The sequence below is a fragment of the Rhinoderma darwinii genome, chromosome 2, assembly GCF_050947455.1.
Source record: "Rhinoderma darwinii isolate aRhiDar2 chromosome 2, aRhiDar2.hap1, whole genome shotgun sequence".
NCBI lineage: Eukaryota > Metazoa > Chordata > Amphibia > Anura > Rhinodermatidae > Rhinoderma > Rhinoderma darwinii.
Window position 1 is genome coordinate 209,579,226 of NC_134688.1, and position 25,685 is coordinate 209,604,910.

Here is a 25,685-nt window from a genome sequence, read left to right on the forward strand (position 1 = left end):
CTTGCCACAGATTTCAGTTTTTGCATTGCAAAGGCTGAAATCTGCATTGAAATTCCGCTTCTTCTCCGCAACGTCTGAACTAAGTTTCCTAAAAATGTATAGAAACAAATGTAAAAAACTGCTGATGCAGAATTCCACTGCGGACTGTCCTCAGCGGAATTCAACAGCAATGCCACCACGTCTGAATGTGCCCTTATACTTGTTTCAAAACCACCTAGAGCCAGAGTTGAACAGGTTACACAGTCTATATGTCCGCCCCAGTGTTGCCCCTGAGCTGCCATTCCATATTTCTTCGGCATACTTCAGCATTTTATATTGCGAATAATTCATATCAAATGAATAAACTTAGATTTACTGCACTATAAGGTTAGGTTTACATCACTTTTGGGTATTACGTTCTGCGTGTCCTTTTGAAATGTTCCGCTAAATATTTTCCCCAGATATATTCCCCTGTGTACACTATACAGTTATATATGTTTGCTGTAGACTACAAGGTGTACTACAAGCAATACTTTTTTTTTAACATACAGTTTACTGTCGTTTACATTTCAATTGGGGAAAGAATATACCTGGTGCAGTTTATTTTTTCAGTTTTTGCAGGATGCCTCTGTACTGAACAGTGGAATCACTATGATGTTCCATAGTTTAACAAAAGGTATATCGATGTATACACCTCACTGACACATGCCAAGAGGACACTCTTTTGGCATACATTGGGTCAGTGAGGCCTGATGAATACATTTGGCACATGCGCCGGGAAAGCTCCAAGCGCAATGTGAACTTATTCCTGCCAAAATATGCCAACATGACACTCTTTTAGCATCCGTTTCGCTCATAAGGGCTTGTCCACATGTAACGTAAGATTTTCTGTAGAAAAACCAGACAATCCGCTCTGGAAAATCTGCACCATTTCATGCATTTTTTTAACTATAGAAAATTTCTGGACTGAATTTTGCCGCAGCGTGTGGATGGCATTTGTTAAATCACACCCACTTTGCTGCTACTGTATTCCGCTGCGTATTTTAAATATGCAGCCATTGCGTTACACGTGAACAAGCCCTAATAGTTTATGGGCATGCCGGCGTATATATCATGAGTGTGTACCTAGCCTAACATAGCATTACATAACAAATATGTAATAATATTATTATTATTATTACTACAGAAAAATGTAAGTTATTTAAATTTGTATTTTGTATGGTATTTGTAGATATATTTCTACCATACCCTGTTTATGAATATGCAAATAGTTTAGATGTAGGCTTTGGTTATTTGTCTAGCTAAATAGGCTTTTCCTTACCATCTGAACTTCAAGGAGAAAACATATCTCATTGGATTGTCCTCTGGCTATAAACAAGTTAATTAGAAAAGAACTGTCAAAGCCTTAACTTACAAAGTCACAGTTTATGAGTATGGTGTTTAATATGAATATCCAAACATTAATACCATGTGCTAGGTTAACTTTAATATATTGTGCTAGTTGTGCTCCAGGCACTTCATCACAGGCTTTGTAAATCCTTTTTGATATTTAAATTGTATTAATTCTGTCAAGAAAAAAATAGCCTGAAAAAATAACAGAAGATATATGCTCGGTTTTCTACAGCACATAAATCTAGGTATAATAAATAAAAAAATTAAAAAGAAAAAAAAAAAAATTAAATCCATAACATTTCCGTCTTTTGAAGACATTGGGAGAAATTTAATAAGACTGGCGTATCTTTGGCCGGTCTTATTAAACAGTTCGCTGGAGTAAGATGCAGCACATTTCACCTCTTAAAAAATGTGTCACATCATTCGGCTGACCATGAACCACAATCCTAGTGGCAGAGAATGTGACTGCGACCAGGCCTCATCTTTTTGACGTTATCTGTGGGTCGCCACACGAACTATCTGCATGTCTGTGTAAAATTCTATAAGTGACACTTTTTGGGGTAAACCTATTAATGTATTCATTGTATTGAAAATAATTATCATGTTAATGAAGGTCTCCTGCCAGGTATCATTTATGTTGGTAACATGGGGTGTGACCTTTTGTTTGCAACTGATTTATCAATTTTTTCAGCCTCTTTTCTCAAGAGAATCCAGGCATGTGCCACGTTGGGCAATACAGTTCGCGCTATATTGCACTTTGAGACCGACGTACAGCTTTGCAGTACTCTAGACGCGACATATCATCACCCCCAGTATGTTTTACTGCTTCTGATTAATGCAAAGCTTAAAAGTATCCATGCACCCTATTAGTAATAACCAGGGTCTATAACTTCTATGGTAATTAACCCCATGTTATCGTATATACTAGTCCTTCTCAATGAATTAGAATATCCTCAAAAAGTTAATTTATTTTAGTAATTCAAATCAAAAAGTGAAATATATATTATATTGATTCATTACACACAGAGTGATCTATTTCCAGCATTTTTTTCTTTTAATGTTGATGATTATGGTAACAGTTAATGAAAACCCAAAATTTGGTGTCTCAGAAAATTAGAATATTAAATAAGCCCAATTTCAAAAATGATTTTTAATACCGAAATGTTGGCCTACTGAAAAGTATGTACAGTATATACACTAAATACTTGGTCGGGCCTCCTTTTGCATGTATACTGCATCAATGAGGCGTGGCATGGAGGCGATCAGCCTGTGGCGCTGTAACGTCTATGGCCGCAGCCCGTCGTTCTGACTTGCCCTCTGACGGCTGCGGCCATGGACATGTGAGTTCTCAGCAGCATCTCCCTCCTGGGAGACACCGGCACTCACTTTTTGCTTCAGAGATTGTCTCCCGCAGGGCACGCGCATGGCCTTACAGGGCCAGTGCGCACACAATTGCAGGTAATCTGCAATTAGTCCAAAATGCTGCTGGACTATAAAAAGGACTCTGCCCTCTTGATCATTGCCTGAGCGTTGTTGTATACCTAAAGTTTGTCTTGCATATGGTCTCCTAGTTTTTTCCAGTTCCCAGTGTTACCCGTTCCTGCTGCCTGTACCCTGTATCCTCTGCTACTGGGTCTCTGTGCCGTCTAGAGTTGAAGTCGAGCTGTGTCTTGTGCTGCATCTGCTGTGTTACACCAACCTTGTGCTGCATCTGCCGGAGCCTTATCTTTAGCCTGAATCACTGCTACTGTCTACATTGCCACAGGTACCTTTTCTGAACTATAAACATTGTATTGTACCTGGTTGACCAGCTGCCTATCCGCTACGCGGTACGGCCCAGTAGGTCCACACCCCGCACCGTGACAGTACGCTCAGGCCATGGATCCTGCTGCTCAATTCAAAGGTCTGTCACCCTGCCAAGCCATGTAGGTGGACCTGCAGGATCTGCGAGCACGACAGGATCAACTTCTTGTGGCAGTAGATTCCATGGCACAGCAGCTTGGTGCTGCTAGCTGCTTCCTTCTCTGCTCCTGTTCAAGTTCCTGCAATTGAACCTCTTGCTACACCTCCTGGCAGCTCCGGTTCGGATCCTCGGTTCTCGCTGCCACCTTGTTTCCATGGAGACGCAAGTGCGTGCAGGGGAGTTCTTAACCAGTGTCATATCCACTTCACCCTGCATGCCAGAGCATTTCCTTCAGACATAGCCAGAATCGCCTTCATTATCTCCTTACTTGCCGGCAAGGCCCTGGGGTGGGCGAGCCCAATCTGGAAACGACAGGGACCCGAGACTCAAGACTTCCAGGGGTTTCGTGCAGCTATTTCGTGTGGTGTTTGAGGAGCCTGGACGAGTCTCGTCGGCAGCCACTGCTATGCTGAACCTTCGTCAGGGAGACGCCTCCGTGGGCGAGTACGCCATCCAGTTTCGGACCCTGGCAGGAGAACTGTCTTGGAACAATGAGGCATTGGTAGCTTCCTTCTGGCATGGCCTATTACCCGAGATAAAGGATGAACTTGCTGCCTGGGATCTACCATCTACCTTGGACAACCTGATTCTACTAGCTACTCGAGTGGATATAAGGCTCAAGGAAAGATCTCAAGAGGTTCAAAAAGAGAGACGGCTTCTTAGACTGGCACCCAACTTCCAGCAACCCCTCTTGCCTGCTTCTGCTGCTCCACTCGAGGTTCCTATGCAGGTGGACCGGATTAAACTGTCAGTCCAGGAGAAGCAGCGGAGGCGCACCACTGGACTCTGCCTATATTGCCGCCTCTCTGGCCATGTCGTGCATCTGTGACCCCCCAAAGCCAAAAAACCCAGACGCCTAGGATTGGTTGGAGAGACCAACCTGGGCGATACAGCATTTAATAGAGAACTCTCCTCCAAACTGTTCATTCCTGTGACCATTGTCACTGGCAGGAGTCCCCATCTGGTCTCTGCCTACCTGGACTCTGGCTCTGCAGCCAATTTAATCTGCCAAGACCTAGTGGATCTTCTTTAGTTGCCCACTGTTCTGCTGGAAAGGCTGTTGATCGTTGCCTCGGTAGATGGACTGATACTGCCTGACGCAATTTTGTCTGTGACGAAGCCGTTGAGGCTTCAAGTGGGAGCCCTTCACTCTGAGCTTATCTCCTTGTTTGTCCTGCCCAATTCCGTCAACCCCGTGCTGCTGGGTTTGCCTTGGCTCCATCTACATGCCCCTGTCCTGGATTGGAACTCCGGTGAAGTTCTCCAGTGGGGTCCCAAGTGTCTCAACTGCTGTCTGGGGCATATCCATCTGCCTCAGTCTCCTCCGCATCAGTCATTGGCAGGGTTGCCTCCTTGTTACTCTCTGTTCTCAGACGTCTTTGACAAGAAGGAAGCAGAGACGTTGCCACCACAACGAGCGTATGATTGTCCTATCGACTTGGTTCCTGATTCATCCCATCCTCGCAGTAGAGTATACCCTCTCTCCTTACCTGAAACCCAGTCTATGTAAGCCTACATTAAGGAGAATCTGGAGAGGGTCTTCATACGTAAATCCTCATCCCCGGCCGGAGCTGGGTTTTTCTTTGTCAAAAAGAAAGACGGATCCCTCCGACCCTGCATTGACTACCAGGGGGCCTCAACCAGATCACGGTGAAGAACAGGTTCCCATTGCCTTTGATTTCGGTACTGTTTGATCGCATACGGGGGGCAATTTTTTTTTCTAAACTAGACCTGCGGGGGGCCTACAATCTAATCCGGATTCGTCAGCGTGACAAGTGGAAAACTGCATTTAATACACGTGATGGGCACTACGAATACCTGGTCATGCCCTTCGACCTGTGTAACGCCCCCACAGTGTTTCAATAATTTGTCAATTCCATTTTTCGTGATCTCCTCTATGTCTGTGTTGTGGTGTATCACGATGACATTTTGAGTTTTTACAGATCCTGTAACTCATCAGAGTCATGTCTGCCAGATTTTGCTTCGATCAAGGGAGAATCATCTTTATGCCCAGCTGGAGAAGTGCATGTTTGAAAAAAAAGTCTCTACCCTTCCTGGACTACATCATCTCTGATCAGGGCCTCAAATGAACCCTGAGAAGGTAAAGGCTGTCCTGGAATGGCCACCCCCCCAAGGCTTAAGGGCCATACAACGCTTCCTGGGATTTGCCAACTTCTACCGGCTGTTCATTCGCAACTTCTCTTCATTGACGGCCCCCATCTCTACCCTCACCAAAAATGGCATGAATGCCAAGGAGTGCACTCCAGAGGCAGAAGTCACATTTAAAACCTTAAATAAGGCCTTCACGTCAGCCTCTATTCTTCATCACCCTTATGTATCCCTACAGTTTTCGTTAGAAGTAGACGCTTCCTCTGTTGGTGCTGAGAGTTTAGAAAGGCAAGACTGTGGTATGTGGCTACTATTCTAAACTGTTTTCTCCCACAGAGCACAACTACTCGATTGGGGATCGGTAGTTACTGGCCATCAAGCTGGCCCTGCAGGAGTGGAGACACCCACTAGAAGGCACAGCTCATCAAATCCTCTTCCTGCTTCAGAGACTGTGCCCCGCAGGGCGTGCGCGCCCGCGTGCATGGGTAATCTGCAATCGGTCTAGAATGCTGCTGGACTATAAAAAGGGCTCTACCCTCTTGATCATTGCCTGAGCATTGTTGTATACCTAAAGTTTGTCTTGCATATGGTCTCCTAGTGTTTTCCCGTTCCCAGTGTTACCAGTTCTTGCTGCCTGTACCCTGTATCCTGTGCTACCGTGCCTCTGTGCCATCTAGAGTTGAAGTCGAGCTGTGTCTTCCGCTGCATCTGCTGTTTTACACCCACCGGGTTTCTGTCTGCTGCTGGAGCCTTATCTTTAGCCTGAATCACCGATACTGTCTGCATTGCCACATGTACCCTTTCTGGACTATAGACATTGGGTCCACACCCCGCACCATGACAGGCGCTGCTGAGGTGTTATGGAATCCCAGGTTGCTTTGATAGCGGCCTTCAGCTCGTCTGCATTGTTGGGTCTGGTGTCTCATCTTCCTCTTGACAATACCCCATAGATTCTCTATGGGCTTTAGGTCATACGAGTTTGCTGGCCAATCAAACACAGTGATACCTTGGTTATTAAACCAGGTATTAGTACTTTTGGCAGTGTGGGTAGGTGCCAAGTCCTGCTGGAAAATGAAATCAGCATCTCCATAAAGCTTGTCAGCAGAGGGAAGCATGAAGTGATTGAAAATTGCCTGGTAGACAACTGCGTTGACTCTGGACTTGATATAACATAGTGGATCAACACTGTTGCTGTACCGTCTGTGGTCGCTGACCGCAAACTCCTTCCATTCAGTCGACGCCCTTCTCTCCAGAGATGTCTGCACATACGGCCATCCTGTTCCACAGTGACCACCAGGGTGCGCTCGCAAGCTCAGTCCAGACTTAAGAAGCCAAAGCGCACGCAGGTGGGAGATTGAGCTGATTGCTCCCAGAGCACCCTGGGCTATAAAAAGGTCCCAGCCCCTTCCTCCCATACCTGAGCGTTGTTTGTTGTATACTAGTTTGCCTATGCAAATGGTCTCCTAGTTTCCCGTACCTGTATCCTGTATCCTGTATCCTGTGCTATCCTGGTCAAGTGCCGTGCTGAGCTGTAGTCATGCTGTGCTGCATACCACGCCTGTCCTGCTACACCACACCTGACGTCTGCCTGTTGCCAAGTCCCAGCCAAGCCTGCCTTGCTACTGTCCGAGCTGCCACAGGTACCCTATACGAACTATAGACTATTTCCTGCGCCCTGTTGGCCAGCTGCCATACCCCAAAGGCGGTACGGTCCAGTGGGTCCACGAACCCAACGTGACAGTTGCTCAGCGGTCCAAAGTCCTGTTTTCAGACGAAAGTAAATTTTGCATTTAATTTGGAAATCAAGGTCCCAGAGTCTGGAGGAAAAGTGGAGAGGCATCAATCCAAGTTGCTTGCGGTTCAGTGTGAAGTTTCCACAGTCAGTCATGGTTTTGGGAGCTATGTCATCTGCTGGTGTTGGTCCACTTTCCATCTAATTTGTATGCATTTTTTAAAAATTGCACTTTAACCCAAAATTGCAAGACGGTGCCTGTCAGAAAATAAATAGAAATGGGGGTTTAGTATGATTCGTTATTTGGTCATTTCAATTTTTTTGTACATGTCAAAAGTGTGAAAATTTTCCTTGCTACCAATAGCGCAAAATGTCTTCAAAAAAAATCCTGGCAGCGAAAGGGTTAATGTGCATAGTCCAATAGGGCTAGAAGTTTACACGGATGTAAATGACAAACAAATATAAGCTTTAATGGTATATAATATCAGGGAGTGAAAATACTAATGGAATCTGGATGCACAAATGTTTGATGATGATGATGATGATGGGAGTTTACCTACGGAAATTCATGTTAGAAACCATTGAAAATAAATACTGTACATGAAAGTATTTTCTGCACTAGGACATAGAAATGAACCGTATCTTATATACTTCTAATAAATCATGCCGTTTTTGTGTGGATAATGACTTTTATATGATCACAAAAGACCTACATGTAGAGTTTAGTGCTGTTATCAGACCTGCACAGATGCAGCAAATGTATCTTCAGCAGCAACATGTTCAGCTTGTAAGTGTATGTTCACACGCTTAGCAAAATACGTCCGAAAATCCAGAGCTGTTTTCAAGCGAAAACAGCTTCTGATTTTCAGACGTTTTTGTAACAACTCGCGTTTTTCGCTGCATATTTTACGGCCGTTATTGGAGCTGTTTTTCAATGGAGTCAATGAAAATCGCCTCCAAAAACTTCCCAAGAAGTGACATGCACTTCTTTTTCGCGGGCGTCTTTTTACGTGCCGTATTTTGACGCGTAAAATTAAGCCTCGTGGGAACAGAACACCGTAAAGCCCATTGCAAGCAATGGGCAGATGTTTGGAGGCGTAATGGTGCCGTGTTTTCAGGCGTAATTCGAGGCGTAAACGGCCTGAAACCACCGCGTGTGAACATACCCTCAGAGTTCATGAACCTTCCCCTCTACAACCACCTAATGCATTTTTAATACTAAGCCACATTGGAAAATGTATTAACTATTCTATGCCAGCAAACTTACAAAACGGCACAAATTGCGTCAACATTTTTTACATTTGTACTAATTCCACTGCTCACCTCACTTTTCTAAAAAGGCGGCGTTGCCACCGGTGGCCTGACACATTTACAAAAATTCTGGGTGAGGGCGGATTTACACGAACGTGATATACGTCCGTGCCACCCGCGTGTTTTTCACGCGTGTGGCACGGACCTATGCAAGTCTATGGGGCAGTGCAGACTGTCCGTGATTTTTGCGCAGCGAGAGTCCGCTGCGTAAAACTCACGACAGGTTCTATATTTCAGCGTTTTTCGCGCATCACGCACCCATTGAAGTCAATGGGTGCGTGAAAATCACGTGCGCTACACGGAAGCACTTCCGTGGGACGCACGTTATTTGCGCAACAGCAGTAAAAGAATGACTGTAAACAGAAAAGCACCACGTGCTTTTCTGTTTACAAACATCCAAACGGAGTGTCATAATGATGGCGGCTGCGTGAAAAGCACGCATGCCGCGCACCATATGAACATGACACACGGAGCTGTTAAGTGCCTTTTGCGTAAATCCGCCCTAAGTATGATTTTTTTTTTCCGGAGTTGCGATTTTTGCGGCGTAATAGCTACGATTACGCCGCAAAAGTCGCAGCACTCGGCTTTCTGTTGCAGGTTTTGCATCCCCATTGAATTCAATGGGGAAAACCCGTAACAGAAAATCAACAAAAATGCAGCATAAATTGACGTGCTGCGGAATTAAATTACGCACCGCAGGTCAATTTATTAACGTTTACGCTGCGGTTGTTTTCCGCAGCGTGAGCATCAGATTTTCAAAATCTCATCCACTTTGCTGCTACTGTAAATGCTGCTGAATTTCCGCACAAAATTCTGTTGTGGAAATTCCGCAGCGTTTACGCTACGTGGGAATCCGGCCTAATTGATACAACTGGTACCCAAGGATCATTAGGGTATATTCACATGTTGTAGACTTCTTGCACAAATTTCCGCGACTGAATATCTGTGAGATACATGTGAATGACGTTGTTTCAGCACCATGTACATGGTTTTATGGCTGAGTTCTCCTATAATAACCATACTAGTGAGTCCACCACCTCCAGTCCGTTCTTCATCGTCTATGGCCAACATCCTCGAATACCTCTTCCTGTCTCTACTAAGTCCCAGGTGCCTGCAGCCGACTCTACCTTCAGGGATTTTCTGCAGGTATGGCAACAGACCCGATCTTCTATTCTGCTAGCGGTGGACTGCATGAAGAGAAAGGCAGACACTAGAAGACGAGAGCCTCCCCAGTTTCCTTCAGGTACTAAGGTCTGGCTGTCTTCCAGGAATATCCGGCTGAGGGTGCCGTCTTGCAAATTTGCTCACAGGTACCTCGGACCCTTCGAGATTCTGCTACAAATTAACACTGTGTCGTGCAAACTTCGGCTGCCTCCTACCCTCAAGATCCCTAACTCCTTCCATGTCTCCCTGCTGAAGCCCGTGGTTCTGAACCGCTACTCCAGGACTCCTAGTTCCGCAGTGGCTCCTGGCGGCTCGTCAGGGACTTTCGAAGTAAGGGAGATCCTGGCCACCAAGAAAGTGGGAGGAAGGACATTTTATCTGGTGGATTGGAGGGGATTTGGTCCAGAAGAGAGGTCTTGGGAGCCAGAGGAGAACATTGATGAGTTATTTTTTCTATGTTGTATTGCTTTTTTGGCTCAGTGGTGGTTTTTCAAAATTGCAGCAAGGATGGCTTTTGCGTCTCTTCCAGAATTTTGTGGCGTTTCTCTCCCATAGACCTCCATAGGTTTTTTGCTAGTGTTCTTTCAGAAGAAATCATGTGTTGCAATGAAGAATCTTAGCTTCATATGATCTTTTACTTACATGATTTGCAATGTGAAAACTGCTAACTAAAAAAAAACACAAGTAGTAAAAAAACTGCATGGTTATTTGGTGATTTTAGAATGACCACTGATGTAATTGTCATACTGTTTTAATATATTTTTGCGGTACTATTTTCATCTTTTACTAGTTGCTAGGTTTTATTTTTAACCCGTTAATATTTTCTGTCTGGGAACAAGGCATGAGGAAAAAAACGTGATGGGAACCAGGTCTAAGCATAAAATCGTTGCTAGGGCCCAGCGTGATTCAAGAGTGCTGTTCACATTCCTTGTCCATATACATCTTCCATGTGCTAATATTCTTATTTGAATAAGCGAAATGAAGGATGGGAAGTCTAGAATCTTTTTTTTAATTGCTAGTAATTAGATAACTCATTATGTCCTCACAAACAACAACAACAACAACAACAACAACAAGTTCTTTCTGCTTAGATGTACCTGGTGTATTTAATGTAACCACATTTAATATGAAACATAAAATCGGCACAAATTACACTTTGATGGAGGAAATAATTGTGTCTCGGTATTATATGAAACCACTGTTCAGCATTTTCCAATCAGTGCAATTAACCTCTCCTACACCGGGTCATAAATGTGCATTATAAACTGATATATGGAAGGGAAACTGTAACATTGATTTTCTGTCCAAAGTGATCAAACTAATTTGTATTTCTTTATCTCAAGTGAATATGAGAAAAGCTGCTGACGGGAATTTTCTGTTCATTTACACTATACTCAATATTTGTGAATAATTCTGCATGACAGGACAGAGTTCATGACAAGTCATTCAGTGACATTACCATTTCCATTGTCTGTTTACAACTGATTCTATTGTTGTTTGGGCTGGACAGAAATTATGAACATATAAAAATGATACATTTTATGTTAGACTTTCTAAATTAACTATTTCAATACAGCTAGATATAATCTGGTCCATTAATCCATACATTTCCAAGAATATGATTTGGTCCATTAGCATTTTATTGCTAGAGGTAAAATTTGGCTGCCCCATTTAGTCTTTTATTCCTAAAGTCAGCAAGAGGTTGGCCCATTAATCATTTAGTCAACAGAAAGATAAGCTAAATGACTTATTAATGACTTCATTACTAGCGCGATGAGCTGACTGACCTATTAACTGTTTGATCTAGTTCTAAATGGACTGCTTTCCTACTGACCCACTTAACGCAGCGTATGATCTGAATTACCTTCCAACACCTTCATTTCTGCCTGGGCTCCTTGCCTTATTCTTCTGTGATTTGCATAAAAAGTTATCATTTTAGCGGCATAGTATTTTAAATCATTGCCAGCATTATTCCTATATGAAATGACATTGTTTTGAGATGTTAACATATATGGATAAAATTAAAAGTGCCAGCAAAATGGCATAATGTACATTAGAAAAAATATTGTGTGAAGTGTTATATATTTATAAAAAATTTGTGCAATTTCTTATTTTAAGATGCATCAAAGGGGCAAGGCAGAATAACTTGCGATGGTTGAATCATATTTATTATTGATCTGCAGAAATACTGCAATACATGTACCACAGCTATAAGGTGATCTGTGTCTAGTATGACTTAATATATTAGGCCCCGTTCACATCTGCGTCAGGGCATCCCGTTGTCCTGCTCCGTCAGAGGAGCAGAACAAGGTAATGCTGGACACAAGGGTTCCATTGCAACACGAACACCACCGGCGGCCGACAGAACCTATTGACTTTAATGAATTCCGTCAGTTTTCTTTTGGGGTGTCCGTGGCTTTACCGGAAACAATGCTGCTGCGCTATAGTTTTCAGTAATTTCTGCTGGATCTACGTCAGAGGCCCCAAATGGAGCCTCCAACGCAGATGTGAACAGCTCCTAATGTACAGTAGAATGTGATGATTTGATAAATTTGTAGTGTTGATAAATTATATTGATAAATGCCTGACTTCATTAATGCATGGTAAATCATTCATTATTATTTTTGTTATGAACCTTTTTAAACTCTGCACTGTTTGTTTCAGAAATCAAAGAATAACTGACCTGAATAGAAAAAGTATTAAGAGATTGCTGTTTCTCTATTAGCTTGTATTGCAGAACAAACTCCTTTTTATAATAAAGTGACTCTCCAGTCCCAAAAAATACACCTAGCGATTACAAAATTATTTTTAACTTACGTGGTGTCCATCTCTTTCTTTCCTCTTGCTCCATTGCCTCTTCTCGGTTCCCGTTATGTTCTTTCCAACATGGCCACCGCTGCCTCAGACTTGCATAGGGAGCGTTGTATACAAGTCTGAGACATGTCCCCTCCTCCTCCTTCACTGTCTTCTGATGGACCTGCACTGATGACGTCAGAGCTGGTCCATCGCTACTGCCACTCAGACTTGCATACTGCCTTCTGTAGAAGATAACGGGGACCGAGGCAACAGAGCAATCATAAAGAAAGAGATGGACACTAGGTAAGTTAAAGCATTAGTGACCACAAAATACGCCTTTTCACGGCGGCGACTAATTGGCTTTATTCTGATGTATACGCCTTTTCACAGTGCTGCATCGGAATAAATAAACAGAGCAGGGAACCGTTTACTCTCTTCTCTCAGCTACCGGAGGAAGATGAGGGCTGGGAGCAGCCCTGCTTGAATGGGCGAGATTGATATCAGTATCGATCTCGCCAGTTTAACCGCTCAGATACGGTGCTCAATAGCGAGCGCCGCATCTGAGTGGTTTTGGAGAGAGGGAGGGAGCTCCCTCTCTCACCCTACCGGCACCCTGCGTAAGATTACAAGTAGAGATGAGCGAACTTATGAAAAGTTCGGTTCGGCTGTTTCGCCGAATTTCATGAAAAAGTTCGATTTGGACCGAACTAGTTCTGACCGAACCTGTAATTTCCGTGCGCCGAGCATGGTACTGTCCAGGGTGCTGAAAGAGGTAATGGGCTGCACTAACTCTTTCAGCAACCTTGACAGTACCATGCTCGGCGCGCGGAAAATAAAATTTTAATGTAATAAAAAAAATAAAAAAATATGTTCATACTTACATTCCTCCTGTCCGGCCTCCAGCGATGATGTTTTATCCATGTCGCCGCTGCAGCCAATCACAGGCTGTAGTGGCGGTCACGCACGTCACGTGACCGCCTCTGCAGCCAATCACAGGCTGCCGCGGCCGCTGCAGCCAATCACAGGCTGCCGCGGCCGCTGCAGCCAATCACAGGCTGCCGCGGCCTCTGCAGCCAATCACAGGCTGCCGCGTCAGGAAAGAAGGTCGGACTGGAGGAAGAAGAGGGACTCGTCACCAAGACAACGACCGGGTACGTATGAAATGCTTTTTATTTTATTTTTAATCAGCAGCCTCTTTTCTCTATCAGTGATTGATAGAGACAAGTGGCTGCCGATTTGTATAATATTTTTGTAATGTTTTTTCTGCCCGCCCGGGTTCGGTCAAAACGTGTTCGGCCGAACCCGGTGAAGTTCGGATTCACTGCGTACCGAACTTTTCGCGATGTTCGGACCGAAACCGGGTTCGGTTGTCCCAGTTCGCTCATCTCTAATTACAAGGTTTGGAGGTTTCTATGTCAGCCGGTGGGACCAGAGGCATGGCCTAGCAGATGCCTGTCTATTTTAAACGGACAGGCACTAATACACTGCAATACAAAAGTATTGCAGTGTATTATAAATGCGGTCAGAGGATCACATAGTGAAGTCTCCTAGTGGGATTAGTAAAAAAGTAAAAAAAAAGTTTCATAAAGTGAAAAAAAATGAAAAACCCTTACAAAATGCTTTATTATTTAAAATAAAAAGAAAAAAAGTTACACATATTTGGTATTTCCGTGTCCATAATGACCCCAACAATAAAATTATTGCATTATTTAACCCACTCAGTGAACACCGTCAAAAATAAAATAAAAAACAAGGCAAAAATTGCTGTTTTCTGTGAATCCTGCCTTAAAAAAAAATGTGATAAAAAGTGATCAAAAAGTCACATCTACTCCAAAATTGTACCAATAAAAACTACAAGTCGTCCCACATCTATATAAATTTGGTATCTTTGCAATTCTAACAACCCTTTAAATAAAGTTATTGTGTTATTTATACCACATGGTAAACAACGTCAATTTAGAACGCAAAAAAGTGTGGGGAAATTGCTAATTTTTTTCTAATCCGCCTCCCAATTTTTTTTTTTAGAAAAGTTAATCAATAAATTCTATGTATCCCAAAATGGTGCTATTAAAAAATACAACTTGTCCCGCAAATAACAAGACCTTATACAGCTATGTCGACATAAAAATAAAAAAGTTATAGCTCTTTGAATGAGACGATGGAAAAATTTTGAAATAAGCCTGGTCATTAAGGCCTAAATTAAGCTGGTCATTAAGGGGTTAAAAATCATTTTGCAATCAATAGTTAATTTTTTTGGGGGGACTGGAGGGTTGCCTTAATGATCTATCAATATTGGTATCTCATTAAAGTTTTATTGCAGGTAAAAACATAAACTGCAGATTTTGGTTAGACTTATGAAGCTCTACTTGCCCATAAAGTTTAATAAATGGGCCCATTCTGCAGGCCATAATTTTCCTCTACTAGGTCACAACTTATTCCTGAGCTGTCTATGATGGAGAAGCTGTGGTAAAGTTTTATCATGGTAAAGTAAGGCTTCGTTCACATCTGCGTTGGGGGTCCCGTTCTGACGTTCCGTCTGAGCTTTCCGTCAGAACGGGACCTTAAGTGTTCTGTGTCAGTTTTTTCGCATTAATTTAAATTCAAAAATTGCATTTTTTCATGTGCTAGTGTAAATTGTTTTATAAGCACGTACTACAGCTGTTTCTTTAAATAAAAGAACAACCTAAACATTACACCAACAATTATATGTCATAGAGTCAATTCTACTGAGATTTCACAGACCGGGATTACAGCCTTAGGCCTCATGCACACGACCGTAAAAACTCCCGTTATTACGGGTCGTAATTATGACCCGTAATAACGGGCTCATAGACTTCTATTGGCGACGGGTGCTTTCCCGTTTTCTCACGGGAAGGTGCCCGTGCCGTTGAAAAAGATAGAACATGTCCTATTTCAGGCCGTAATAACGGCACGGACAGTCCATAGAAGTCTATGGAGCTCCCGTAATGACGGGTGGCTACATGTGTGCACCCGGCATTACGGCAGCGTTGCTAAGCGACGTCAGTAAATAGTCACTGTCCAGGGAGCTGAAAGAGTTAACTGATCGGCAGTAACTCTTTCAGCACCCTGGACAGTGACTACCGATCAGTATAAACTGTAAAAAATAAAAATAAAAGACGTTCATACTTACCGAGAACTTCCTGCTTCCTCCAGTCCGGTCTCCCGCCCGTTGCCTTGGTGACGCGTCCCTCTCGACATCCGGCCCGACGTCCTGGATGACGTTTCAGGCCATGTGACCGCTGCAGCCAATCACAGGTCAATCACAGGCTGCAGCGGTCACATGGACTGCCGCGTCATCCAGGGATGTCGGGCTGGATGTGAAGAGAGGGACGCGTCACCAAGACAACGGCCGGGTAAGTATGAATTTCTTTAACTTTTATTACAGAAAGGGCTGTCCCTTCTCTCTATCCTGCACTGATAGAGAGAAGGGGCTGCCGATTAGTGCAGTGCTATTTTGCCGCCAAAAACTTGCCCGTAAATACGGGTGGAATACGGGTGACACCAGACCCATATTTACGGGCACGGGTTCGTAAATACTGGTGCAAAACGGGTCGAATACGTGTGACACCGGACCCGTATTTACGCCAGTATTTACGGGTGGGAAAAAATACGGTCGTGTGCATGAGGCCTTAGGCCTCATGCACACGACCATATTTTTGTCCACCCGTAAATACTGGCGTAAATACGGGTCCTTGGTCACACGTAGTCGACCCGTATTGCACCAGTATTTACGGGCACGTTTTTGGCTGCAAAATTGCACTGCACTAATTGGCAGCCCTTCTCTCTATCAGTGCAGGATAGAGAAAAGGGACAGCCCTTTCCATAATAAAAGTAAAAGAAATTCATACTTACCCGGCCGTTGTCTTGGTGACGCGTCCCTCTCTTGACATCCAGTCCGACCTCCCTGGATGACGCGGCAGTCCATGTGACCGCTGCAGCCTGTGATTGGCCTGTGATTGGCTGCAGCGGTCACATGGGCTGTAACGTCATCCCAGGAGGCTGGACTGGAGGAAGAAGCAGGGAGTTCTGGGTAAGTATGAACGTCTTTTTTTTTTACAGCTTTATTTATATTGTGATCGGTAGCCACTGTCCAGTTACTGCCGATCGTTTAACTCTTTCAGCACCCTGGACAGTGGCTATTTACTGACGTCGCCTAGCAACGCTCCCGTAATTATGGGTGCACACATGTAGTCAACCGTAATTACGGGAGCCCCATAGACTTCTATGGGCTGCCCGTGCCGTAATTACGGCCTGAAATAGGATATGTTCTATCTTTTTCAACGATACGGGCACCTTCCCGCAAGCATACGGGGAGGTACCCGTGGCCAATAGAAGTCTATGGGCCCGTAATTACGGGCCATAATTACGGGAGTTTTTACGGTCGTGTGCATGGGGCCTTACTATCTTAAACAATGACATAATAAACATATACTGTAATTATATTATAAATGCAAAATTAAGCAACTGTCTAAACAATCTTCATTAAAAATTTCCTACCATATGGTTGCTGTAGAGTCTGTGTTAGGGCACATTCAGACGTGGCGGAATTGCTGTTGAATTCCGCTGCGGACAGTGCGCAGTGGAATTCTGCAGCAGCCGTTTTTTAAATTTGTTTCTATACATTTTTAGGAAACTTAGTTCAGACGTTGCGGAAAATAACTGTGTGGAAATTAGGCTGTAGTGCAGAATTTTCCCTCGGCAGCATGCTCATTATGTAGCGGAGAAGAAGCGGAATTTCACTGCGGATTTAAGCCTTTGCAATGTAAAAACTGAAGTCTGTGGCAAGTCCGCTGTGGTATCTGCAACGTCTGAAGTACTTGTCAAATATGCAAATGTTGGTGCAGATTCGTTGCATAATTTCCCTGAATCTGCACCAACATTTGCAGCGGAAAAATTCCGCCACGTCTGAACATGGCCTAATTCCTTCACCTAGCTGGTTGGCCTGATGTTTCTGACAAAGATCCTACTGAATACTGTTACTGGCTATGTTGGCTTTCTCTGTCCTCCCTTCCCTCAGTATTAGGAGCCCCACACAGGAGCGTGTTTGGTCTGTGATATACGGTCCGTACGTCGGCCGCATTTCCAGGACCAAACACACTGCAGGGAGCCGGGCTCTTAGCATCATAGTTATCTATGACACTAGGTGTCACTGCCTCGCTGCGGGACAGCTGTCCCGTACTAAAATCATGATTACAGTATAGAACAGCGGTCCCGCAGCGAGACAGTGACACCTAGCATTATAGATAACTATGATGCTAAGAGCCCGGCTCCCTGCAGTGTGTTCGGTTTGGGAAATTTGGCCTTCATACGGACCTAATATCATGGACTGAACACGCTCGTGTGAATCCAGCCTTAAAGATAGCAGCAGGGAGGGCGAAATGTTGTAAATGGCAGATCAGAGTGTGGAGAGATAGAAAAGTAGCCAAGTCTTCAGGTAAGACAGACTACACAGTCTGTCAGTATCAAAATGAAAATACTGTAGAGAGGAGAGACGGAGGGAGGGGAGATCATACAGGCTTTGTATAAGTGTAGAGAGTGGAAATAACCAGTGGTGGATTAAGAAGACCATGGGCCCTGGGCTGTTACCCAAACTTGGGCCCCCCTTAACCACCGCCACCCTGCTGCGCTGTAACTATTGCTAAAACTACCTTTTTGCACAAGCATTAACAAATGGGTGTTACGATTCCCCTTTCACAGGGCTGTGCCCCTACATACTGACAGTATCACACTGTGCAGGGACACATCCTCCTGACAAGGAGATTGGTAACACCAATTTTTCTATCAGTCCTGGACTGCACAAAGACGTTATGTGGAATACAAGGATTTCCTATAATAAACATGTCAGGAGAGGGGACAGATTCTCTAAAAATCCAGTGACTCACAGGTGACGACGTCTCAGATGCTAGTAGTTTTTTTTCCTCTTTTCTTCTCCATCCGGTCCAGAGCTCATGACGACTTCTCCTGGCCATGACCCATTTCTGCAGCCCTTAAATATAATATCACCATGCACTGCGGCCCCTGAATATAACTGTGTCACACACTGTAAAGTAAAGCACCACATACACAGTGCCCCCTGTAGATAACGCCAACCCCCCATGTAGACAGCATCACACACACACACACACACACACACACACACACTGTAGATAGCGCCACACACACCCCCTGTAGATAGCACCACACACACCTCTAGAGAGCGCCACACACACAACCCCCTGTAGAGAGCGTCACACAGCCCCCTATAGATAGCATCACACAGCCCCCTATAGATAGCATCACACAGCCCACTATAGATAGCATCACACAGCCCACTATAGATAGAGCCACACAGCCCCCTATAGATAGAGCCACACAACACTCCCCCTTGTATGTAGTGCCACAAAGTGCTCCCTTCCTTATATATAGTGCCACACAGCACTCCCCCCCTTGTATATAGTGCTACACAGCGTCGCTACAGTGAAGCCCTGGGGTGTCATTTTATCCAAAATGACTGCTGCAGTCTGTGATTGGCTGCAGCGGTCACATGGGGTGAAACGTCATCCCAGGAGGCCGGCCCGGACCAAGAAACAGAATTCTGGGTAAAAGATTTTTATTTTTTCTAAATTGCGTTTTTACATAACATCTGTTATTTGTTGCAGGTTTTACCTCCCCATTGAATTAAATGGGAAAACCCGAAACAAATGAGCAGCGTTTACGCAAATACAATTGACATGCTGCGGAATAAAAAACTGCACCGTAGGTCAATTTCGGAGCTTTTTTTCCCCACTTATCATTTACGCAGCGTGTAGATAAGAATTGTTCTCATCTAATCTACTCTGCTTCTACTGTATTAGGGCTTGTCCAAACTTAACGGAATTGCTGTGCATTTTCCGCCCGGAAAATGCGCAGAATATAGTAGTGGCAAAGTGAATGAGATTTACCAAATCTCATCCAGACGCTGCGTAAAATTTCCGACCAGACATTTTGTCCTGTGGTGCGGATTTCTTGTACTGCAGCATGTCAATTCCTGCTGCGGAAAGTGGACAGAATTGCTGCATTTTTTCAGAGGAGACGTCACCATCTCCCAGCAGTGAGAAAAATGCAGCAAAATACGCACCATTTTCTGCAGCAAAAATACAGGAATACATACACACACTATACATATGTATGTATGTATATATATACACTACCGTTCAAAAGTTTGGGGTCATCCAGACAATTTTGTGTTTTCCATGAAAACTCACACTTATATTTATCAAATGAGTTGCAAAATGACTAGAAAATATAGTCAAGACATAGACAAGGTTAGAAATAATGATTTTTATTTGAAATAATAATTTTCTCCTTCAAACTTTGCTTTCGTCAAAGAATGCTCCATTTGCAGCAATTACAGCATTGCAGACCTTTGTCATTCTAGCTGTTAATTTGCTGAGGTAATCGGGAGAAATTTCACCCCATGCTTCCAGAAGACCCTCCCACAAGTTGGATTGGCTTGATGGGCACTTCTTGCGTACCATACGGTCAAGCTGCTCCCACAACAGCTCTATGGGGTTGAGATCTGGTGACTGCGCTGGCCACTCCATTACAGATAGAATACAAGCTACCTGCTTCTTCCCTAAATAGTTCTTGCATAATTTGGAGGTGTGCTTTGGGTCATTGTCCTGTTCTAGGATGAAATTGGCTCCAATCAACCGCTGTCCACAGGGTATGGCATGGCGTTGCAAAATGGAGTGATAGCCTTCCTTATTCAAAATCCCTTTTACCTTGTACAAATCTCCCACTTTACCAGCACCAAAGCAACCCCAGACCATCACATTACCTCCACCATGCTTGACAGATGGCGTCAGGCACTCTTCCAGCATCTTTTCAGTTTTTCTGCGTCTCACAAATGTTCTTCTGTGTGATCCAAACACCTCAAACTTCGATTCGTCTGTCCATAACACTTTTTTTCCAATCTTCCTCTGTCCAATGTCTGTGTGCTTTTGCCCATATTAATCTTTTCCTTTTATTAGCCAGTCTCAGATATGGCTTTTTCTTTGCCACTTTGCCCTGAAGGCCAGCATCACGGAGTCAACACCTCACTGTAGACGTTGACACTGGCGTTTTGCGGGTACTATTTAATGAAGCTGCCAGTTGAGGACCTGTGAGGCGTCTATTTCTCAAACTAGAGACTCTAATGTCCTTGTCTTGTTGCTCAGTTGTGCAGCGGGGCCTCCCACTTCTCTTTCTACTCTGGTTAGAGCTGTTTGTGCTGTCCTCTGAAGGGAGTAGTACACACGGTTGTAGGAAATCTTCAGTTTCTTGGCAATTTCTCGCATGGAATAGCCTTAATTTCTAAGAACAAGAATAGACTGTCGAGTTTCACATGAAAGCTTTTTTTTTCTAGCCATTTTGAGAGTTTAATCAAACCCACAAATGTAATGCTCCAGATTCTCAACTAGCTCAAAGGAAGGTCAGTTTTATAGCTCCTCTAAACAGAAAAACTGTTTACAGCGGTGCTAACATAATTGCACAAGGGTTTTCAAGTGTTTTCTAATCATCCATTAGCCTTCTAACACAGTAAGCAAACACAATGTACCATTAGAATACTGGAGTGATGGTTGCTGGAAATGGGCCTCTATACACCTATGTAGATATTGCATTAAAAACCAGATGTTTGCAGCTAGAATAGTCATTTAGCACATTCACAATGCATAGAGTGTATTTCTGATTAATTTAATGTTATCTTCATTGAAAAAAACTGTGCTTTTCTTTCAAAAATAAGGAAATTTCTAAGTGACCCTAAACTTTTGAACGGTAGTGTATATATATACATACATACACTCATACATACACACACTAAATATACACACACACACATATACATACATACATACATATGTACACATCACAGAGACACATGAGTATCACAGAGACACATATAAAGTACACGTTGTAAACACACATGCACTTACCTTTTATGTGGGATATTTGTGAAGGGCATTCAGCAGGTTGATGTGGTGGGAGTCTTCACTGCATCTCTTCTCCTGGTCACAGCCTGACAGAGCCCGCCGACAGTCTCCCCTCCCCCATGTCCCGACTGCTAGCAGCAGGAGGAGAGATGTGTAGAGCAGGGAAGGGGATCTGGAGGGGGAGTTTCATCACAGACCACGGCTGCTAAGCAGGAGCGAAGCTCACCTCGCCTCATGACAGGTGCGGTCCTGGCACCGGGGCTCCCTCCGATGCTAGTGACGCCACCGGGCGCCACTGGATGATCCGCCACTGGAAATAACCCACTGACTCTCTGCAGGGGGTGAGAGGGGAAAATCACAACTCCTCAGCATCACTGTCTAGCAACACAAGGGAGAAAAGATCCCTCATGGGCTGTATTAGAAGGGGAAAGCAGTTCAGTAATAAACCAGTACTGATAAATTAGAGCTAGTAAAGGCAGAAGCCTCCTGGACATAGACCTCACATCCAGCATTTATTACAGAGAGGAACATGCAAACATGAGTCTAAAACTGGGAGCAGGATGCAAATTAAATATCAGGGGGTCTGAAAATGAATGCATGTTAAATGTCCATAGCATTAAATTGTTTACCACCACACCACACTAAACCTCCAGAGATAATAAATATCAATATTAATCCCTTCATTACCTTTAAGGGGTTTACTGCTATTCGATATTCACTGCTAAATTTACCACTCTAAATGACAGGAATACCATCACTTACTCCTAAACCACTCTATGCAAAAATGTGGGGAAATTTGCCATACGCACTTAGAAACCTCCCAGTTTTTGCCATTGCATTGATACTATGAGCAACAGTTTCCTGTAAAAAAAACAAACCTGTTATATTATTTTTTGGTGACTTTGTTGCAACAAATTTGTAACTGCAATAATGTGCTGCCAGTAGAGTCACGGATTAAGTAGTTTCTGTTCGAGGCTCTGACTATTCTTTAAGCCATTTGTAAAAGGATTGTCCACTTGTTTTCCTCTACACAATCTTGCATATAAGAAAGTGGAGTTTATGTTATTTTGGTGATTTCTTTAACCCTTTCCCTCTTTGGCCAGGGCCTCATTTTTCAAATCTGACATGTTTCACATTATGTGGTAATAACTTCGGAATGCTTTAACCTATCCAAGCGATTCTGAGATTGTTTTCTCGTGACACATTGGACTTTATGTTACTTGCAAAATTTGCTCGATACATTCAGTATTTAATTGTGAAAACCCAAAATTTAGCAAAAAATTCCAAAATGTGCATTTTTCTAAATTTAAATATATCTGCTTGTAAGACAGGCACTTATACCAAACAAAATAGTCGCTAATTAACATCCCCTATATGTCTACATTAGATTGACAGAGTTTTTTTTAACATCCTTTTATTTTTCTAGGACGTTACGAGGCTTAGAACTTTAGCAGCAATTTCTCACATTTTCAAGAAAATTTCAAAAGGCTATTTTTGCGGGGGCCAGTTCAGTCGTGAAATGGCTTTTAGGGCCTTATATATTAGAAATTGCCAAAAAGTCACCCCATTTTCAAAACTTTACCCCTCAAAGTATTCAAAACAGCATTTAGAAAGTTTCGAAACCCTTTAGACGTTTCACAGGAATTAAACCAAAGTAGAGGTGAAATTTACAAATTTAATTTTTTGTTGTTGCAGAAATTAATTTTGAATCCAATTTTTTTGTAACAGAAAGTTTTACCAGAGAAACACAACTCAATATTTATTGCCCAGTTTTAGTAAATATCCCACATGTGGCTCTAGTGTGCTACTGGACTGAAACACAGGCCTCAGAAGAAAAGGAGCACCTATAGGATTTTGGGCCTCCTTTTTATTAGAATATATTTGAGGCACCATGTCGGGTTTGAAGAGCTCTTGCGGTGCCAAAACAGTGGAAATTCTACAAAAATTACCCCATTTGGGAAACTACACCCCTTAAGGAAATTATTTAGGGGTATAGTGAGCATTTTGAACCTACAGGTATTTTACAGAAATTATTGGAAGTAGGCAGTGAAAATGGATATCTGCATTCTTTCAAAGAAAATAAAGGTTTAGCTAATTTTTTCTCATTTCCACAAGGACTAAAGTAGAAAAATCATGCACCATTTGTAAAGGAATTTATCCAGAGTAAAACAATACCCCACATGTGGTCATAGACGGCTGTTTGGTTACACGTTAGGGCTTAGAAGGGAAAGAGCTATTGGGCTTTTGGAGCTCAAATTTAGTAGTAATGGTTTGCGGAGGCCATGTCACATTTGCAAAGCCCCTGAGGGACCAAAACAGTGGAAACCCCCCACAAGTGGCCCCATTTTGGAAACTACACCCCTTGAGGAAATTATCTAGGGGTATAGTTAGCATTTTGACCCTGCAGGTTTTTTGCAGTAATTATTGAAATTAGGCCGTGAAAATTAAAATCTACATTCTTTCAAAGAAAATGTAGATTTAGCAAATTTTTTCTCATTTCCACAAGGACTAAAGGAGAAAAAGCACCACAACATTTGTAAAGTAATTTCTCCCGGGTTAAACAATACACCACATGTGGTCATAAACAGCTGTTGGGACACACGGCAGGGCTTAGAAGGGAAAGAGCACCATTTGGCATTTGGAGCTCAAATTTAGCAGGAATGGTTTGCAGAGGCCATGTCACATTTGCAAAGCCCCTGAGGGGACAAAACAGTGAAAACGCCCACAAAGTGACTCCATTTAGGAAGCTACACCCCTTGAGGAATTCATCTAGGGGTGTAGTGAGCATTTTGACCCCACAGGTTTTTCATTGATTTTATTTGAATTGGGCAGTGAAAATAAAAATTTAATTTAGGATTAGTGCAAAATTTTTCATTTTCTCAAAGAATAAAGGAGAAAAAGATCCCTAACATTTGTAAAGCAACTTCTCCCGAGTACGGCAATACCCCATATGTGGTCATAAACAAATTTTTGGGCACAGAAGCGAAGGAGCGACATTTTGCTTTCGGAGTACAGATTTTGCTGGATTAGTTTCTGGTGGCTATGTAGCATTTGCAAAACCCCTGTGGGACCAAAACAGTGGAAACCCCCCAAAAGTTACCATTCAAGGTATTCACCTAGGGGTGTAGTGAACATGTTAACCCTGCAGGTGTTTTGTAGAAATTAGTGTGTACTCGATATTGCAGAGTGAAAATGGGATTTTTCAATAGATATGCCAATATGTGGTGCCCAGCTTGTGCCACCATAACAAGACAGCTCTCTAATTATTATGCTGTGTTTCTCGGTTTTAGAATCACGCTACATGGGGCACTAATCTTTTGCCCGGACATTCGACAGGGCTCAGGAGTGAAAGAATACCATTAGAAATTGAGGCCTAGTTTGGTGACATATAATATTGGTTCACAATTGCAGGGCTCTGATGTGAAGTAATAAAAGAAACCCCTGAGAAGTGACCCCATTTTAGAAACTACACCCCTCAAGGCATTTATTAAGGGGTGTAATGAGCATTTTCACCCCACAGGTCTTTTCCATAAATTAATACGCAGCAGATGGTGCAAAGTAAAAAAAAATATTTTTCCCCAGATATGCCAATTCAGTGTCAAATATGTCATGCCCAGCGTATGCCACTGGGGAGACACATCCCAAAAAATTGTAAAAGGGTTCTCCCAGGTATGGCGGTGCCATATATGTGGAAGTAAACTGCTGTTTGGGCACACTGTAGGGCTCAGATAGGTGGGAGCGCCATTTGGCTTTTGAAGCGTAGATTTTGCTTGGTAATAGTTTTGTTTGAGTATTGCTGGTATTTCAGTTTATAATGTGGGGGCATATGTAATCTGTGCGGAGTACATCAGGGGCATAGTCAGGTTGTATAATAAGGGGGTAAACAATAAAATAGCCATAGATTTGTGTTACGCTGTGCACAGGCCGGTGTCGCACTGATAAGTGGTGTCTTTACTTATACCCCTTTTGGTCCACACTCCGTACCTTTGCAGTTTGGGGAATTTTGCTGGGAAGTGTTGTCTTGGTATAATACAAGTAGCAGTGAAGAAAAAATTGGGTCCAGCGCTGATGTAGATAAAATAGAAACTATTTCTAAGTTTTAATGGGTCATTGTTAAAAAGGATCAATAAGCTGAGATCCTGGCGTGCAAGGAGGGATATCAACCCGATGGGGAGCCTACGCGTTTCAGACGTCTCCTGCGTCCTTAGTCATGGCTAATGCATTAGCCATGACTAAGGACGCAGGATACGTCTGTAACGTGTAGGCTCCCCATCGGGTTGATATCCCT